The sequence below is a fragment of the Equus quagga genome, chromosome 2 (genome assembly GCF_021613505.1).
Source record: "Equus quagga isolate Etosha38 chromosome 2, UCLA_HA_Equagga_1.0, whole genome shotgun sequence".
In the NCBI taxonomy this organism is placed as follows: Eukaryota; Metazoa; Chordata; class Mammalia; order Perissodactyla; family Equidae; genus Equus; species Equus quagga.
In genome coordinates this window covers 140,160,560-140,178,250 of record NC_060268.1, presented here as the reverse complement: position 1 = coordinate 140,178,250, position 17,691 = coordinate 140,160,560, and the positions used below count along the sequence as shown (strand labels likewise).

At 36.1% G+C, this 17,691-nt stretch overlaps 1 protein-coding gene across 1 annotated transcript in view; it reads right to left on the bottom strand.

Moving 5' to 3' along the window:
• PCDH15 (protocadherin related 15) overlaps window positions 1-17,385 on the bottom strand; it is an 874,042-nt gene extending 856,657 nt beyond the window's left edge. The window contains exon 1 of the mRNA XM_046654051.1: window positions 17,315-17,385. The gene's annotated coding sequence lies outside the window, so the exon portion shown is untranslated. The remainder of the gene's footprint in view (window positions 1-17,314) is intronic.
• Between the last annotated feature and the right edge of the window lie 306 nt (window positions 17,386-17,691).

Here is a 17,691-nt window from a genome sequence, read left to right as displayed (position 1 = left end):
TTGTACACCTTAAACTTGAATAATTTTGTATGTCAATTATATCTCAATAAACCTGGAAAACAATGACCTCTTTTGTATTCATTAGTTGATAAAGCAACTGCCAAAGAAAACTCTGGAATGTAAATTATCTTTTCTAAAGATATTTGGTAGCTGATTAATCATAGTAGCACTGAAAGATATAGATGCTTGATTGGGAACAAAGGTCAGTGTCATAGCAGAAATCTAAAATGCTGCAGCAAAACGGAAATCTCCTTAGGAAAAAAACAGCATTGCCATAGTGTCCCAAATATAGAAATATAGAAGATGAGAACTTGACACGCATTATCCACGGTAAAGGAAAATGACAGCTACAATATGGAAAAGTCACTTCAGATCCTACTTTCTCTCTCACTGCTAACTGAGCCTCTTTCTAAGTAAATGCCGTTAGTAGTTTGCAACATAAAAAATTTGGGATCTGGCCCATATGGGAAATGTGAAACATATTTTACATGACTTACATCACTCACAAAAATTAACACAACCATGTGGATAATTGTCAACCATAGGAAGAAACTTACCACATTTTTTTAAAATAATGTGTCCTTTTCATATTTTAATGCCTTTGTGATAATAACGTACTTATCATCAAAGTACATTTATACTAAATGTGTTTATTTTTCCCTGTAATGTTGTTATTAAAATGATGCTGTATTTTACAACTAATGGAAAGTTATTCATTGAAATGAAGTAATCTTTATGGAGCAATCACATTAACATATTTTTCCAATAAATGTGCTATGAATTATTGAGCCCATGAGAAAAATATTTTAAAAAACATATCAGTTTTTTTCAGAAAAACTTTATTATTTTTCTATATTTGAACTACTGGGTATCAGTTCTCTAAATCTTTATATTTTCCACTGAGTTTAAATATGGTAGCTAACTAAACATCTTTACCATCTGCTTCCTCTAAACACATCCTTTGTTCTGGAAGGAAGACAGTGCTTTGAAAGAATATTACCCATATGAAGACATGTTTCAAACACAAGGTTCCTTCTTTCAATTACCTCAACAGCTGGTGTTGTGTGTTTACACTTAGAAAGAAGAAAGCTTACAAGATATACTTAAGCATGTGCAACGGCAGGTAATTTAGATTTGTCATAGTGCAGCAAAAACACACGTGCCAATAATTCAAATAAGCTTGTAAGTCTCAGAGATAAGGGGCTTTTCAAAGACAAAATGTGGGCCAGCCCAGGTGGGTGGCCTGGTCACTAGCTTTGGCGTGCTTCACTTCACTGGCTGTGGTTTGGTTCCCAGGCACAGACCTATACCACTCGTCTGTTAGTGGCCATGCTGTGTCAGCGGCTCACACAAAAAGAAAAAAGAGGAAGATTAGCTACGGATGTTAGCTCAGGGTGAATATTGCTCAGAACAAATAAATAAGTAAGTAAGTAAATAAATAAATAAATAATAAAATGCAAACTTTAATCGGCTAGGTTATGGAACAAATCTATAAAACAGAATTGACCAGCCTTTGGAAATATTATGCATAGCACTGATGATTTAGTCAACTGGTGTGAAAAGAACTATTGATACTCACTCAATAGTAGTGATTATGCAACCAGTGGAAATGTCAATTTGGAGGATGCCATATGACTATCTGGTCTAGTAGTATGATACTGTGACAAAGCATGGACTTTGCAGTCAGACATACCTGAGTTCTAATTCTGACTCCAGAATTTACCACTGGAGTTATTCATTTTCTTAAACTCTATGAGTTTCAGTTTCTACATCTTTGAAATTAGGCTAAGCTAACACTGCCTATGTAAGCATTTTGTGAAATGCTCAGAAAACAATGGGAAAACCATCGTTTTCCCATCATCTGGCAAAGAGCATTGTTCAATTAATACATGTTAAACAAAGTAAAAGGACAAAGTACTAAACCATCAAATCTTTCCTATTTCTACTTAGTTACAGAAGAATTCACCATTAGTAACAAAGAGGTCTGGTGTCTCTCACTTGGTCTCCCCCTTCCTACTGAACTTTTCCCAATCTCGTGGAGGCTCAGGTAGTCCAAAAGAGAATTAGTCTAGCTCCCACACCCAAGCAGAGAGCACTCTGGTCTGATGAGATGATGCTGGCCTGCTCTAGGAAGATGTTTCAGTTGCCCAGTTCCCTGGAAGGATCTCCAGTTTTCCCTGAGGGACAAAGAGCCCATTCTCTCAAGTCCACTTTCTTCCAAGAGTGTCCCATGTTGGACTTCACAATTATAATTCTCAGTGCTTCTCTTTCAGACCTACACCTAGCCATCCCGAAGGACACAGGCATCCTCAGGAGACCAAATAAAACTAGTTTTAATTTTATGAACTCAGACTCATGTTCTCCTTGGGGTTAGGCAAAGAAAAAAGTAAAATGAATGTATACCTATAGAGGACATATACTGAATTTACAACACTGGCCTTGGTTTCACTGTAACTAACCAACAATTCTAACCATGCCCTGGTACATTTTTAAATAAATAACTATGTACAGAGAATGCACTCATTATTTTTTTAGAACATGGTGTGAGCAGGTAATTGTGTGCATATATTCCAGTAGAAATAGTGACATTCTCCTGAGAGTTAAATTCCCAGGTGTGATATGTATTGGCTCTAGCTTGGATTAGAACACACTTCCTATGTTGGCCACTCACTGTGCTTCTGAATCATCATGCTTGTTCCTGTGTCTACACAGGGAAAAAACTTGGTGGGATATCACCAATCAAACTTCATAAATTAGAATTAATGGTGGGAGAGGGGTGTCTTCCAAGGAAAATTTGAGTGCTATTACTAAAAGAAGAAAATGGATATGGGACAAAAAGCAGCAGCTATGTGCACAAACATATCCACAAAAGAATCATTAGTAGGTATACATAGAAAATCTATTTTTTCTTTTGCAAACTTTTATCAACTGAGTCTGGTCTGGGCTTGGGTGAATTTGATATGGGTAAAGGAGTAGAATGGGGAGAAATACATAATATTCGTCTCATTCAAATGTATTGTTTGTGTTTTCGTGGGTTAAAAAAGATTAGACTTATTCTATTAGAATCCCTGGGAAGCTCAGAAAAAATATATATATTTTTAAACATCACTATGAGTTCCTTTTTTAATGAAGTCCCTTTTTTAAGTACCACTGCACAATAGAACAGCTTACCTTAGATGTTAACACCTAGTCAATACTTCAAAAGACATCAAAACAGTCAATATTTCAAATTTTTGCAATAATTTATATAGAGTTTAATATCTATTTATTTACATTTTGATTCAGTAAAACTAAAAAGGATATATTTCTAATATTAATAAATATTAACTATAAATACCAAAACTGTATTACACCAAACTTTAATTGAAGTGAAAAAATAAGTGATATTGACATCGATGTAAGAAGATAATACATTATTGCTAAAGATTTCCTTCCTTTTTTTGTGTGTGTGTTCTTGAGTTCCTAGAGACTTAGTCTGAGGTGCTTATTGTAGATTCTACATGTATTCATTCAACAAATGTACTGAGTGGCCACACTTATGACATAATATGCTCCTCTCACTTCTCCAGGTATATCAACATAAGAAACAGTGACTGATTTCTGAGATTACAAGAAGTGAAAGTCTCATCACCATCAGTCATCATTCTGTGATTTTAAAATGTATGAAGCAAAACTGGCAACAAGATGAGAACCTGACTTCTGTGCTCTCATCAATATATCAGTTAGGAGATATTTTAAGATGATTGCATCATTTGGGAAGTCCACAGTTAAACCTTCTAATGTAGCTTTTGAATGAATCATATATGACATGTATTATCACCAAGAATAGGCACTTGATTCTGATATTGCTTCACTGCACGCCACCAACTAAGTCAGAGCTTCTAGAAAAATATCTTCCATAATACAAGACTCCTTCAAAAGACCAGATAAAAACAAAGTATTCTCAACAATATTTTCCAAGAAGTCAAGCAAGTCAGATTTCAAATGTGTATAATAATGCTCTGTTTATAGAGATCAAAGATATGAGGTATAGATTAGTCACAAGAAACAGCTGTCTTGAAAAACAAATCTGATTTATTCATTTAATAAACATTTATTGGCACCATACAGGTCACTGCTGTTGGCAATATAAATATGAAAAATATAAGTATAGTAGCAGAATTTCTAATAAGGAGGATGTTGTCTGGAATATGATGAGTTATAAATTCCTAAATGTATGTTAATATAGTGAAATAACAAACCATAGTTTCTTATCATTTATTCTTTACTATGCGACTTTGGAGCTTTCTTCCCCTCAGCATGTATCTATTACTAAGATAACATTTCTTATTATTTTAAAACAATGAATATAAAATCAACATGGAATAGCAGGTCCTGACATTATCTTACTGCTACAATTGTGCTTTTACAGTTTGTACCTATTGCAATTAGCTTTGCTAACTCCTTCCAAACTCAACTGTGTAAAGATAATTATATTGCTATGTAACACCACTGGAGTTGTTTGGTCTAGATTTTGCTTGTCTAGCCCAGAAGTGTAACATCAAAAACTGGTGCCCTTAAACTATCTGCCTTTGAAGATCTTACCTTCACAGAGAATGTCAATTTTGATATAAAAGTAATACTTATCTCCCTTTTACAAGTGAATCATCACATTAATTGTTTAAACTGTTAATTTTGAAAAATAACAAAAAGTCTCTAAAGAATTAATGACAAATACATGCTAAGAACAGATTGTGAATTATACATCAAAGTTTAAAAAGGTTTCAAAAATATTCTACATAAAAATGGAAAGAGAAAAAATCTATTATACAAGAATCTGAATGATCACACATGACAATCTATAACACACTTCTTAATATATGCTATTTGTGACTCTTATATAGATAAATATATATGATTCATGGTACAGTCCTTTGCTTAGAAAGTAAATATTCTGAATCTTTACATTTGACTGTTTAGAGAACACGTCTAAGGAGTCACACATCATGATGTGATAGTCAACATTGGTGTCAAAAGACCAAACAATTTGGTTCAATGTAAGAGACTATTAAAGTGTTTACCTCTTCACTTACTTTCAAGTATTCTCCTTTGAAAGCCAAGTCACACTATGTCTATCCTACCTAGAACTGATCCTTCTCTAGGAACCAAGAGTACAGCGTATGACTTAGAATAAGCCAATCTATATTTTTCATCCTCTCCTCCCCTCATACGGCACATGAGCTAATTCAGGTAAATAAGAGCCAAACAGACCCAATGTAGAGATTTTCGGTTGAATTATCAGAACGTGAACTTTCCTGTTTTCTCTTGCACTAGGTGCTGTAATAGTCTCAAAGCTGCCAATAGTCAATATATGAATTCTGAGAACAGATTCAGCTAGCAATGAAGGCAAATGAAGAGATGCATCCCAAAGTCATATTTGAGCCTTAAATCCTTGTAGCAAGTCAGATCTACATTTCTGGGTTTTCAATTACATAGAACAATAACTTCTTTTATATTATTTTAAATAAACTTGATTAGACAGAGACAGGATCCAAGGGACAGCCTGGATACATAGAAGGAGAAAACATTGAAATATCTTAGCAAGGCAGAGATATGATGAGATTAGCAGCATTGTAGAGATACAATGAAGGCTGGAGAAGGGAGAAAAGTGGCACAGGAAGTAGAGAAAGGGAAATCAGGTATGTTGGGTTTCAGGTATGAAATGATGAGGGCCTGAAGGAAAGGATGGGAGGAGAGTTTGATTATACAGCTATTAAGAAGGGAGAATTGACAGGAAAATTGTGGCATTTGATGAAATATGAACAGAAATGGAGAGGGAGAAATCAAACTCTGCTATATAAGTTTTGAGTGTGTGCAGTTTGATGTTGGTTGCCATCAGTCACTGAAATAGGAATATAGGGAAGCAGGAGAGGTTGGGAAGCAGGAGTGGGGAAGAGATCATGAACTGAGTCTTGCACTTAATGAATTTGAAATACTCATGGGATATCTAAATGGAAGTTCCAAGAGGCAGTTGGTTTTGCAGATCTGAGCTGAATGAAACTAGGAGATGTTAGAGACATAATTTTAGCTGCCATCTGCAGACAGAAATTAGTTAAGAATTTAACAGTGCATGAAATAAATCAGAAGAAATATGAAAGAAGGGATGAGAATAAAAGTAAGGAAGTACATCTGAGCACATTAACATGAAAGACACACAGAGAGGAAGAATTAACTGCCTGAAAATGAACCTGAAATGTGTCTTGAGAATTAATATGGAAAAAATGAACAACAACAATAAAACAGAACAGAAATTTGTGCCATGAAAAATAAGAAAGGAGGGAGTTTCAAAGACTAAGAAGTAGTCAGCAATATTGAATACTACAGATGGGTGAAAATAAGATAAGGCTTGAAATCTTCCATTGAATTTTTAGCTAGCAGACCAGCAGTGATACTGGCATTAGGCATTTTAGCTAAGTAGTGGGGCTTGGAGCTATACTGCAATGGAAACAGTGAAACTGCTATGATAATTCACTTACTGGGTCATTGAATTTGAAGTTAAATTTCAGCTTATGAATCTAATTCTTTACAGAATCAAGCTCATGAGAACCTGATCATTTCCTATACGAGACTCTCAAGAAAGAATATAACTTTCCCCATAAGAAGAATCATAATTACGCAAGACAGGAGGCAACATTGAAAGTCTCAGAAATTGCTGCTGATTTTTCCCACATGAAAAAAATAAGCACCTCTAACACAGTGAGTGGCTTCAAAAACATTCATAATTTAAAATTGATTTGACAACCAAAATTTATTTTACAAGATTTACAAGAATCTCTTTGATATGACCGAAAAAGAAAAAAGAGAAAGAAAAAACCACCCTAAATATATTCTTTGCATGAGTGCTGTGCTTTATCCAAAAATCTTATTTCTATTTTGTTCCTTGTTAAATTCCTACCCTGTGACTTGCTGAAAAGCTGCAGGAGAAAGAATTTCCTGATGAGTTGTGTAACAGCTTATTCCTTCCTCCTGCTATGTCTTCAACATCCATGTTCAACACTAAATTGCACTACAGCAGAAATGTGTGATAGTAAGCCTGGCCTCAAGCACATGTGTATATATGTGTGTGTGTGTGTGTGTGTGTGTGTGTGTGCTTTAAGCAAAACATAGAGGCTTGAAGTGACTTAATAGCTGCAAATATAATTCACTGACAAGGACTTAACATATACTTAATACTTTCAAAACCAAATCTTTCCCAACAAGCAATGATTATAATCACCATTTTACAGAGTGCAATTGATTACTTCTGGTATCTTGTCATCAAGAAAGGATATTCAATGAACATTTTAACTTTTAGATTCCATGTTTAAATGCAACTGTTTACAAATCTATCATTCCACAAAACACCTTTTCTTAACTTAATTTTGAAGTGTAAATTTGAGATATTAAGATGTAAATTGATCAAAAGCAATTATCCGTTATCCTCCACAAACTCTGCTCACTATAGGAATTAAAAGAATTCTTAAACCACAAGGACAAAGAAGTGGCAAAAGCAAGTGTGTGATTTCAATAAATTTGTTGAAGTTTGAAAGTGGGTGGAATACCAGTAACTTATTTAGCTGAGTTCATAAAATTTCATTGCAAAACGCAAAAGTGGGGAGATAGTGATAATATCAAACACTCGGTTGACTGTGCATAACATATGAGAAACTTAGTAAATGGAAGTACCAGAAGAAAAGGCTAGTGTTGTGGTGTCAGCAGAGATACCTTAAACAAGGGTATTGGTTAAGTTACCAGGATCCCCCTCTAAGTGCTGAGCATCTTTCCCCAAACCTTCCCCTGCGCTAGCTTAGAGTTTTTTCTTAAGACATTGTCACAGAGCCCCAGATTTCGAGTCATCAAACACAAAGCCACCTTTTTGCTTGAATACATCACAGTAAAGTTCACCTGTTGAAAAGCCACGTACATACACAGAGGACTGCCAAAGAGTGTTTCAGTGCCTTGCCGCTAGTGACACAGGCACACATCTGTTCAAAACAATCCATTTCCCTCTTCTGTCTGGGTAAGCATCAAGATTATGTCTCAACATTCCTGCAGTTAAAAGTGGCCATGGAACTGAGTTCTAGGGAAAGGTATGTGAGAGGAAGTCACATGTGCCTCATTCAGCCCAGTCTTGACCCATAACCCCTCCCTTGCATGCCTCTTCTTGTTTTCCACAGAAGGTTGTCTGGATGACAAACCCTCAGAGAAAATTTGGAAGCCACATGTAGAAGACTCCAACATCCTGTTGATATGCAAACCACCTGGAGATAGTTACATGAACATAATATAAATGTGGAACAATTACATGTGAGGGTGCATTTGTTTCCATGGCCTACATACCCTAACTAACACATTCTTAAAAAGGAGGAAAGAGGCACGAATAAGCAATCAATCAATCTCTTTGAAGAAAACCTGGGACCTGAAAAAGGGAAAACAAGGCAACACACATAATGAAAGGTGCAGATGAGAGAGGAAATATTACAGAGGGAGATAAATAACATCCCATTAATAAATAAATAAACATAACTATAATTAATAGCCTCAAAAAGGTAAGAGAGTATGCTCATAAAAAATAAAATGAGGTAACTGGAAACAAAGAGGAGCTCTTGAAAGTGTAAAATATTAAAACAAACACTCAAAAATAATGACAATAACAATGACCAAAATATTTCCAGGCCAATTATCTTCCAGTCAATAACATAGCACCTGAACTGCCAGCAATACATTATGTTGATTCTGTCTTTACAATCTATCCAGAATGAAATTATTTCTGACCACCTGCATTGTTAATACTTTAGTCTGAGCCACCATTTTCTCTTGCCTGGATTATTGCTTTGACCCCTTAATTCTTTGCTTCTGCTCTCATCTGCCTGTAGGCTGTTTCCACAGAGCCTCCTCAGGCAGATATATTGAATGGCTTCAACATGATAGTGAGCCCTCTGGGTTTCCTTATTTGGTCCCATATCTCCTTGACAAGCCTCCAACAAGGAATGGCCAACATACAAAGAACCAAAAAGCTCCAAGAAAAGTCTCTCCCTCCTAGCTAAAGGACTGGGAAAAGGCTGGCCTGAAACAACAGACAAAATTTTTGGCAATCCCTGCCCTACTTCAGCCTAACACCAAAGGGAAAACTGCACTTCTTCCTTACCACCAGGTGTTTCAGCAGGGTCAAGTAGGAAGTTGAGTTTCTACTACCGACAACCCTGACCCTCCCCAGAGAAGCAGGTAGCCACAATCCAATTTCCCTACGAAGGTAGTGGTGATGGTTAATTTTATGCATTAACTGGACCATGGAGTACTCAGATATTTGGTCAAACGTTATTCTGAGGTTGTATATAAGGGTGTTTCAGGAAGAGATTAACATTTGAATTTGTAAACTGAGTAGATTGCTCTCCCTAATGTGGGTCAGCCTCATTCAATTTGTTGAAGGGCTGAATAGAACAAAAAGGATGAAAAAGGGAGAATTTGTTCTCTCTGCCTGACTCCTTTCAAGCTGGGACATTGGTTTTCTCTTGCCTTTGGATTAACACTGGAACTGGAACGTACATCATTGGGTCTCCAAGTCTCTAACTTGTTGACTACAGATCTTGGAACTTCTCAGCCTCCATAATCACATGAGCTAATTCCTTATAATAATCTCTTTATATATATAAATGTCTCTCTCTCAATAGGAGATACATATATCTTCTATTGGTTCTACTTCTCTGGAGAACCTTGATTAGCACTGTTTGCCAGGCTCAGTCCTGGTAGAATCTTCCATTCACAACCAGACAGAAGCAGGAGGAGCTCTGATTCCCCAACTCCCACCCCCTGCACGCTGTAAGAGGGATCCTTCACTGCTCAGCCAGGTGAGCCTCCACTCACCTGTCCAACCGAGAATCAGGCAGATTTCATTAGGGAGGCAGTGCAAGGCTGAGCTTGTTAGCTGTAGACTTCATGCTCCCCTGACCCACTGTCAGTGCAGCTCAGTGGAGCTGAGTTTCCACCCCAACCCTACGGTAACAAAGCAGTGTGACTTGGCCATCTACTCCTCCCGCCACCTGCTGTGACTGCAGAGTCTCAGTGAGAAATTGATCTTACATCCCACTCAGAGGCCATGAGGCAGTAGAAGTCTGTGTTCCAATATTACCGAAAGGAGGGCTGCCATTTTGGGAAAACAATGGAATTGAGACACCAGTATTCCTGAAGACTTGGGAAAATAAATTGACTAGAATGATCTGTGGAATGGCTTGCAAAAAAAATTAAAGACAGATATTCAGAAAAGTAAGAACAAAAAGCCATATGTTCATGACGGAAAAACAAAAATTGGAAAATAAAGTAACAGCCTATTTTGGGGATAGCATCAGCATATTAAAGTAACTAGAATTCATGATATATTACTGTATTGGGAACTTGGGATAGGAGAAAAAAGGTGGTGATGGCATAAAGCAGCCAAATGTTTAAATACTGTAATAGGAAATAAATAATGCTTTGAATCAATAAATCAAAAGATAGCATCATAAGCATATCATTTAGAAATATAGATATAAATAAACACCCCAAAGAAGCATTGAACAAAGTTGTTTATGGGCACTTAACTAGAGAAGTAGGAAATTGTATATTTAATTATACACATAATTTGATTTTTTAACCATTCACACCCACTGCTTTGGTTAAAATAAACATGAGCTCTAAGAAATTTCTTTGATTTGTGTATGTGTATATAAATATATATATACATGCACATATGTATGTATGTATGTATGTGTGCGTGTATGAAAAGTAATCTACATCCTAATGGCCACTGTTTACTAAATATTTATTATCCTCCATAAATACTAGAAATGCTCCTTGCTTTAGCATTCTCTCACTCAAGCAATATTTTCCATTGAAGATACCATCATTTGAATAAATTATTTGCAACTATAATAAAGTGAAGCCTTATTATCCGAAGCTCTGTTGAATTTTATTCTATTCTAAACCCTGATTTATGAATACAAAACAAGAGTTCATATAATCTATGCTATTTAGAACTCAGTGTTTCCTGAGTGAAAATTTCTCAATAAACCTTGTAAAGATGCCTAAAATTTTTGCTGTCATTCTCTGTAAACTATTGGCACACCACTGTAACAATAGCTAATGTTCTAAAACAGAGCACTCTATGCCATGCTCATAGCATCAGATAGAAAGTAAGGTTGTTTAACAGACTGTCAACACCTTTTAGATGAAGAGACTCATGCAGAGATATTCAGAAATCAAATTAATCAGGGAGGGAAAATCTCTTCTATATCATCTGCCTTGCAGAGGTTAAATGGATGCCATAGTTAAAAGCACCGTGAATAATTTCTGGCACCCAGTAGGCACTCAAAATTTATTCTTTTCTTCATTCATTTATCAAACAAATTCAACAGTACATCGAAGAAAACAAAGAAAAAGCATTCAAATCAAACTCTTGCACACATTCTTAGACTGCTTTCCTACAAATATAGCCGTGTATACGGAATATACTAGTAAAGAAGCTCAGTATTTAAAAATTCCAGAATAAAAGAAAAGTTCAAACAAAAGAAGACATAAAACTGAAATTGAAATTTTGAGCCCTTCAATTATTTTCTGGCAAAGTGCTTTCTTTTCTCATAATCTACCTTACAGCTAGGAATAACTTTAGTGCTTTTATAATGTACATTTTCATTTATAAACCATACACATTGTTTTTTATGCTCCTTCTTCCCATCTCCTCTGGGAACTCAGGAAAGTTAGTCCATATTTATCTCAGTTTTACAAAATCCTCTGTCTCATTTGTCAGTTTTATAGCTTTTTTTTTAATGTACTTGTCCACTTCTTTGTCCTTCGTTCATTTTCACTCTTCCTACTACACACTCACTTCCTCCAAATTCCTACCACCTCTCTCTTCTACAAATAGTCCCTGTATTAAATAAAGAAATAAATAAAAATGACCAAAAGTCATCAGGAGGACAAATCAAATGTTCACGGTCAAAACCATTGTTTTAATTGTTCTTGAGGAAGTAGGATGGACCGCAGGGAGACTGCCATAGCAATTCTGCAAATCAGTCCCACCATTCTCCTCTAAGCAGACAGGGGGAAACTGGCTATTTTATTGTAGTGTTTCCTATTAAAATACCAAAACATCATCTCAGCTTCTCCTTACTCAATGGAAACTAATATTGAGAGCAAATATGCCTTCATTGATTAAATATCGAGTACTTACTAAATTCTGGACACTGAGCCAGTTAGTGGAACTACTAAAACACATTGTGCAAAGCCTCAGATGAAATATGCTCTTTCATTTAATTCATAGAGCAAGATGATGAGGTAGAAAATAATATCTGACTTTTGCCGGTGAGGCTACTGTAGCTTATTGATATTCAATTATTTACTATATTGCATGTGCAATAAGAGGTGAGACAAGGAATTGACTCTCTCGGAATTCTACCTAAATGATGATGTTGATGATAAATATCAACCTCTATTTACTGAGACATTCTTTTGTTCCCAGTCCTGTGCTTTGGTCCTTTACATATGTGAATCATATGCTTTTGTCAACCTTTACAGAAATCAGGGCTGAGAGGTTAGATAACAAGCTCGTCACTAGAAGCGGACTGGAGCAGAAGTGAAGCTCAGTTCCGTCTGCTCCCCTCACTCTTCTCTCACACACTTTCTATCTCATTCTCCATCTCTGGATCACAGGCTCTCCCCTCTGTCTTTCTACCTGTTTTTCTGTCTTGCTGTTTTGTCTGTCAGTCTGTCTCTGTCTGTCTGTCTCAATCTCCCTTTCTGTCTCTGTCTTCAGATTTTTTGGCTCTATTCCCCCTTGCCCTATCTTTTTCTTTTTTAACCACTTGTCTTTCTGCCAGTATGTCTGTCTATTTTCTGCCCATTTCTCTCTGTCTGACTCTCTGTCTTGCTCCTTTTCTCTCTCTCTAACTGTACCTCTCTCTTTCTCCACCTCTTACTTTCTGTCCTTTCCTCACTCTGTATCTCAGTTTCTCTCTCTGCCTCTTCTTTTTAAGCCCATCTTTCACTCTGTGTCTCTAACTTCCTTATGTCTGTTTTTATGAGTCTGTTTTTCTTGTTCTTCATGTGGCTATCTCTGTGTTTCTCTTTGAGTGTATATCTCTGGGAGTATCTCTCTTCTAAAGAAATAACCTCTCATCCAGTTTTAATGAACCTTCTCCGGATTCCAGTGCAGTGCCGCAAAGTTGAAGACATCGGTCCCTTAGATGATAAAGCAAAAAGGAAAGTCACTGTCCTTGGATAAACAATTTGCATTTCCATAAGGATTCAGTGATGCAGAATCAGAAAAGGCTCATTCTGACACCTCCATGAAAACAACAGGGAGAGCATTCATTAACTGGGCTCCCGTTTGAATGATGCACTTCATCGCACACAGCACTGTCCTCCCCTGTTCAGGAAACAGTGCTTAATTCTGTCTGAAACCCGCCCTTTCACTAGGCATTAGAATGAATGACTTCTCAAAGTGATAGCAACTACACATCTGCCATGGCCTAAGAATGCTTACACTCTAAAAGCCATTAAGAAAGTTACACCTCCTGTCAATTTCTTATCCATCAAAGAGCACAATAAACAAGCTTTGAACTTTTCTATTTACCAGTCTGAAGGAAAGAAATGCTTTATTTTCTTTTATTTCTTGAAGTAATAACTGCTTTTGCCTTTTACATTTATAGTTTCAATAGCAATGATCTGATATGTAAGGTTGAATGCAACTTTTAAACAACTTGTGAGATAAAAGGAAATTTGTCCATCACAGTACTCAGGTAGAAACTTTTACTCTTGAGGGTGGAAATTATCTTGTTGTTGCTATGGTTTGTTGAGAGAAAGACACACACATATGATCACCTTGAGAAGTAATTGCTAGAAGATTAGAATGGTTAATTATACTTTATTTAGCAATTTCCAGGTTTCTTCTTCACTACCTTGGCTGATCCTTACAAAAACTCTCATAGGCTGAGTTTTATAGATGTGCACACTGAGGTAAAAATGTTGGGAATGTGTCGTGCCTTATAAGGAAAATAACTGTCATCTTTGTACCAAAATCTGAGGTTTCTATGCTCTTTATACCAATTAATAAATTGCATGTGTGTGTGTGTATCTTTCTCATTAGTGTGTGAGTTATTTGCAGGCTGAGACCAAGTCACACTGATCTTCATAGTCCTGCAAATCTGGCAGTTTGGTTTATGCATCACAGGTGGAGTCTACCTGAAGGCCATACTATTCATACTCACATTCAAAATTACTTCCTCAGCGCCCTCCCCAAGCATATGTGCAAGGAAGTAACAGTTGCATTTGGAATTTCTGTGTATATTTTTTCATTCTCTGGTTCTGTGACCATTTCAATCTAAATGGCTCCAGTATTCAATTTAAATGAAAGTTACATATTAATTCTGTTTCTGATTGCTTTGAACTTTTGGAATTTATACAAGATTCTACCAGGAGAACATAATCTTGCAGTAAATTACTCACAGTAGCTCTTTTTTCTCACTTGAAATTGGCTATGAGCACTAATGAATTCCCACAGTTTCTTCCAATATCTCCTTATGCAACCAGTGATATTTGAGCATGAAAATAATACATGAAGCCTCATATGTCATCATTAGTTTTGAATCTACAGTCTGCCATATTATAAAGTAGTAACAAATAAAAAGCCCATTACAAAACATATCTACATCAAGCCAAATTTTACTTGAGAGTAGCAAAAACAGTTTTGGAAAGTCACTCCTGTCAAACAAAACTATGTTTTCAATATTATAATTGTATAGCCTTCCATAAGCATGCATGTGGAAGCCATAGAGACACAGAATGAGAAAATAGTTCAAAGATACCCATCATCCCAATGGTAAGAACAAGTCTTTTAAAAAAGTGAAAAAAGAAAAAAACGAAACGAGGGTGACCAAAATCTACTCTTAACATAGAGTCCCAAGAAATTTTAAACTTTTAGATGATAAACATTCCCACTCCGTTTAAAAGTAATGTGGTCTCTTGGTTGAGATTGTTATTTCTGCCAGCTTGAATTTACTCACAGGTTGGGATCCTGAGTAAAACTTAAAACCATATATTTCTCCCCAGTGTTGAAGCTACAATGAAATGTAAATGTATACAGGGGGCTTTTGTGCTAGAAGAAAGTTGAGATAACAGCTGGTTTATGAGAGAAGCTTCGTATTATTTTACACTATGTAAGTAGAAATAAGAGTTCCTGTTGTCTGAAATTATACCTGCACATTTACAACAAAGGGGAGTACACACATACACTCTTAAAAAATATTCACATTTAGGGGATTACTTTATTATTATTTTTGGTTTTACTTTTTACTATCATTGTAAAGGCTCATTAATTATTCAGGAAGCAAAAGCCCACACGATGAAGTGATTATGGAAGGGAATCATTAATTACTCAACACACATTTGCTTGACACAGATTTGGTGATCAAAGAAAAATAGTGATTTCTTTTGACAAGAAAAGTAATAATTACCTTCTGCATTTAACTTCAAACTTAGGCTAAGGATCAAAATCCTGGGGAATTTTTGCAAATGGCTTCAGTTTATGTCTCTCTGTCCATTAAAATTGCATGATAAAAAGACAAAATGCATACTATGCAAAATTTAAATGTGGAAAGACCAAAGAACAAAGTTTGTAATGGATATTTAACTTGAACTCTGAGTTCTTTTTCTCTTAGATTTATTACTAGTGTTTTTTGAAAACTACTTTTATAGTTCAGACACTCATTAAGTTCATCAACTAATATTATTAATGGATATATTATAATTTTTAAAATCTCCCAGAAAATGAGAGGTTTTATTCAAATCTCTTCCAAAAGAATACTCAAATTTTTACCCCATAATATTGTAGACAAGTAGCAAACAGTAATATGGCACACACTCTGATCTGTTCAGGTCTCCTAATGGTTAATGTTTAGGGGTCATTTTTGTGGCAAAGCGACGGGAATTCACACTCCCTGCTCAGCGCATCATTGCAACAGCTGAGAGGTGACTCCACTCAATGCAACTGAGCACACATTCAATTGCAGTTTTATTTCATAGGATAATGAGTCTACAGCCAAGGAGATCAAGTTGCTGAAATTTGAAGACTCGCATGTATAGATAAATGCACTGACTCACACTTAGCCGCAACTAAAGAAAACTAAAGAAACTGAAAGGAGAACCAATTCGCAGTGAAAAATAAGTTCATACGAGCATAAATAAAAAGCTTCGAACTTGCTGTGAAAACTACAGGAAGCATTCCATGCTTAAAATACGCTTCTTTTACAAACTATTTGTTTCTCTGATGTTAAGCAACACAATAACTCTACCCCTTAAGTATTTGGTTACTAGATTTGACAATTAGCTCTATTTGTGAAAGCAAATGAGTACTGACTTGGAGTTAACCTTACATGAAGCTGTCATATTATACTCTAGTTAACAATGGTTCTCTGCATACATGCTACAACTCCTTCACATTGATGACCATCTGTGCATTAGAGAAACACAGAGTACCAGCAGACTGGGCCTGAAACTTGTCACTTAGGGTCCACCTTCCCTAGAGCTACCAAAGTATGTTTTTAAAGTAGAGGCCACATCACAAAGCAGGAAAGCTGTTAGTATATCTAGTATTAATTTTGTATTAAAAGGATAAAGTCCACCTGGATTGGAATTCTAAATGCTTAATGATCCCAGATGCTTTCATAAAGGAGGAGATATTCTAATACACTAAAACATCTGTAATGAAAACATCAGAACACTCTATATTATAACAAAACACAAAATGTAATACTGTTAATTATGAGCAGAGTTAGACACTTTAACTTACCCACTAACTATAACCTCTAGCAACTACCACACACAAAACAAAACATCACACATGTGTGATTTGCACACACAAAAACATAACATAGCTTGTGAACCCTGATGCCTTTTTTTCTATATTTTGTCAAGGAGAAAGAAGCAAAGAAAGTGGTTGCAAATTAACACTTTTAAAAGATGACAAACAATACAGAATCATAATTCAAAGCATGTGTCTTTCTAGATAACACATTGACATCTCAACAAAATTCCAGTACCACACAGTAATCAGGACGACTGAGAGGACAAGGACTAGCGTTTGTTCCTCCAGCAGATAATTACTTGTACATCATTCCTACTCTTTTCTTTGAACAAGCATGACAGAAAGTGATATCATGACAGAGACCCATCGTACCGAAACAAACTCTTAACTTTCTCCATACTTCCCTGCCGCCTTCAATTTGAAAGATTAAGAAAAGGGAAGAGAAAAAGAAAAAGAACTTACTTGCCAGTTCAAAGTTTCATCTTTAGCCCATGTAAGATTATGCAGCAAGTTTTCTTGCCAAGACTGCCTCCTGCACATCCCTTTCAAAACAACTAATGTTCATCATCTGGATCCAAGACGATTCGTTCGCACATTACTCTTCTCGTTTCTGTGAGGCATTCATATCCAGTCTCGCATCAAGAAAATGCTACTAGAGAAAAACAAAACACCTCAACATATTCAACCAGGAGGCATAGTATCTTTCTCTCCGTTCTGAAAGGTATGCCAACTGCCTTAGTTACCACAAGCAACTAACTCTGAGCTGCTAGCAGGAATCTGTCTGCCCTCTATCTGTGGCTGTTAGCTCAGCTCGTTGATTCACTGGCAGTGAAGCAACA